The following is a 3,208-nucleotide window of genomic DNA, read 5'->3' as shown; positions in this document are numbered from 1 at the left end:
CCATTTAAAGGAAGCAAATAAACCTAGTGTTACCATGAAGTCATTGAGTTTTCGCTGTTACTGCTTAGCAGGTGTCCCAAACGTCACCAGAATCAGGTAACACAGCCCTGTGCTTTGAAGAACCCCAGCTGAGAGCTTGCCCTGGCTGTCAGCAGCCCCGGTCAGGCTTCCTTCCCTCCAGCACTGCATCCGAGCCAGGGGTCCCCTGGCAGGCACGGGGCTCCGGTACCCAACCTGGCCCCCACCACGTAGCTGTGACAAGGTAGGTGAGGCTCTGAGACCTGGCTGGGGCCCAGCAAGAGGTGGGAAAGCTTTGTCTCAAACTCCTGCTGAGTGCTGTCTCGCCCCTGGGGGCCTGCTGGTGGCATACTCCCTTCAAGGAAGGGGGGTGAGGATGGAGAACAGCTGAGGAAGTTGAGTGGGTGGATCCCCTATTTCACTGCCATAATTAGCAAGAGAAAGGGTAGCCCTCTTCTTTCCCTTCCTCCTGGGTGGAGAGACTTGCAGCAGATGTATTGACTGTTACCTCTGGCTGCCTTGATTTATTTTTATTAAGGACAGTTACAGAAACAAAGTCTCCAGGCAGTCACAAAAGAAAAAAAAAAAAAAAAAAAAAAAAGAAACAACTAAATTCAGAGACGTCACATCCTCTGTGAATGTAAAACATGGTAGCTCCATCCAGTCCCAGAGAGGCACCAGCCACACCATCCCATTGAAACCCAGCACCCACAGACACAGACAGGATCTTCTGTGCCATCAGGGTCCCTTTGGGCTTACATCTCTGCTTTCTCACTCAAGTTTCTCTTTGCACCTTCTACTTGTGTAGAGGGGAGGACTCACGGGCACATGGGGAAAAAATCCAGATAAGAAAATGCAGCTGGATTGTAATTTGTAGTTTCACAGTCCTCTGTGGATAAGCCCCAACACAATACATCCATTTGCCTGCAAATTGAGAATTGTGTTAAACCCACGGTAGTTCTGAGGTAACAATATCTTCACGCTGAGAAACTTGAAGACTGCTGAGAAATACAGCACTTAAGCAGAACAAAAAGCAAATTCCCAGCAGCACCTTCCACCCCCATGTTTTTATTGAGTTTTAGTAGAAAAGAATTCAAAAATACAGAGAGCCTGCCGACCAGACTAGGCATTGTCTGCATTAATTTGGGGTATACATTACTCTCAGTTGATACTCAGATGAAAAATTAACCCAGCATTCCTCCATGGCTTCAGATTTCATGAACAAATTTTGCAGGCACATCTCTGGACATGGTGCTCTTGGTTTCCACTTGAACGAGCACACAGGAAAGGGAGGCACAGCTCCGTGTGTGTTGGTGGGGATGGTCTCCCAGATGAAACGGGACCATGCAGAACAACAGCAGCTCTGAACTCAGAAGAGCTTTTCTGGAAGCTGTAATGGTAACGGGACTGTGTGCCAGCTTGAGCAATGGCAGAATCTGGCCACCAGATACCTGACCTGCACCAGCCGTGCAAAAGCAAATACTGAAAACCAAACAAAGTGGAACTGAGATCTTCAGTAGGGCCTGAAGGAGCCATCTTCAGTCCTATGTGCCTTTGGTAGTTCTTACTCTAAATTTTCTCCTGAAGCCCAAAATACAAATGTTACGTTATAAAGGTACCATGCTTCCAGCTGATCTTATGACATTATCAGGAAGTTTTCATTATAAAAATATAGAATTTTATAATTGCCATTTCATTAGGTTATATAGGCCGCAAAGCAAAGAGATGCATTGGTGGAACATATTTACATTTTCTAGCTTACTTCTGACATAAGATGTTTTTTTATAAACCAGACACAAATTCAAACACCTCAGACCTGCCCTTGCACTAGAGGTTACAAAGTTGGATTACTCCTCCCAAGAACTTCTAGAACCATCCAGCCATTTCTGTAAGGAGCACCAACAACAAGCAAGACCTTGGCTGTGAACAAGAGGCAGGAACCCCCAGCACAACCACCCGAACCATGCCACCTTCAGCAGCAGCCCCATGTGCTTCACCAGCCCGCTGCTCTGTGCCCCCTCTCCTAACCACAGCCCCCGGCACCAATACAGCAGACTTCTGGAGCCCCACGACACCACCACACAGCACCATTACCTCAATAAAAGGCCACCAGGCTTCTCCAGAAGCACCACCACAAACCCCTCAGCCCCCCAGGACACGCAGATCGCCCCCAGCCCTTCCACAGCCGCTTCCCCCCCAGCAGCCAGCAAGCCCTGTGAGCAGAGCCCAGGAAGACCTACCTCCCACAGCAACACAGGATCCTTTCCTTGGCTTGAGACTAACGAGCCTTGATCTCAGCTAGCAGGATACCAAGATGCTTGAACCTCCATGTTCAAGAAACTGTGCTTTATCCCCTTCAAACCTCCCCTCACACAAGGCAGGGCCTACCTGCCTCTTGGGCTCCCCAGGCCTGGGGAGCTCTGGGCAAACAGCACAGGTGTGGCGGGTCAGGCTGTCCCCTCACCATCTGCACACAGGTGGTGGCATTTTCCTCTCATGAACTGGAGATCGAGGCTGCAGAAACACTGTGTGAACCACACCACCTCCCTGATCCGCTTCTGAGAGGGGGACGGCCGGCAGAAACACAGGGGCCTCTGTGCCAGGCTTCCTTGTCAGGACTAACACCTTCCCGTTACAGGAGCTGGGCCCTTCTGAACATCAAACAGGGTGTCAAACACTGGGTTTTCAAAAATATATATATTAAAAGCAATGCCAGTTATAAGTGATTGACAAGAATTAACATGGGCATCTTCACTGGAGCACAGCCTGCAAGCTGTGGCAGATAAATACGGGCATTTCTATCGGGCATCGCTTTATATACACCCTGCAAAAGCAAATCATTGGGTGGGATGTGAAAATCAAGGAGGAAAAATATATATGTTTCTGATTATTCTACCCTAATGTTGTGTTCTGTCATTATGGCAGATTGCTTAATTGTGCTGCTGATTACTTTTCCTGAATTCTTCCTACAGCTGTAGTTTTTGCAGTGCCGTGGAAACACTAATTAGCAGGAGGAATGTTGCCTTAAATTTTGTTACAATATCATACACGGGAAAAAAAAAATAGAAATCCTCAGCCTTCACTTACTTCGTCCCCCTCTCTTGTTTACTTAACCCGTCTCACTCACCGTCCGTCTGTCCCTCCTGTAAACTCTGTCTGGGCAAAGGTGGCGAGGTCGTAGGCAGGGAAG

At 48.3% G+C, this 3,208-nt stretch overlaps 1 long non-coding RNA gene across 1 annotated transcript; it reads right to left on the bottom strand.

The window, feature by feature from the left end:
- Positions 1 to 320: 320 nt before the first annotated feature.
- On the bottom strand, positions 321 to 3,005 carry LOC106014435 (uncharacterized). Its single transcript, XR_002398441.4, has 3 exons — positions 2,407 to 3,005; positions 2,259 to 2,316; positions 321 to 942 (listed from the first exon to the last, which is right to left on the bottom strand). It is a non-coding gene; the product is annotated as an uncharacterized lncRNA (long non-coding RNA).
- Positions 3,006 to 3,208: the final 203 nt, after the last annotated feature.

Source organism: Anas platyrhynchos, chromosome 13 (assembly GCF_047663525.1).
Source record: "Anas platyrhynchos isolate ZD024472 breed Pekin duck chromosome 13, IASCAAS_PekinDuck_T2T, whole genome shotgun sequence".
In the NCBI taxonomy this organism is placed as follows: Eukaryota; Metazoa; Chordata; class Aves; order Anseriformes; family Anatidae; genus Anas; species Anas platyrhynchos.
The sequence above is the reverse complement of the archived record's forward strand: the minus strand, read 5'-3'. Positions and strand labels throughout refer to the sequence as shown.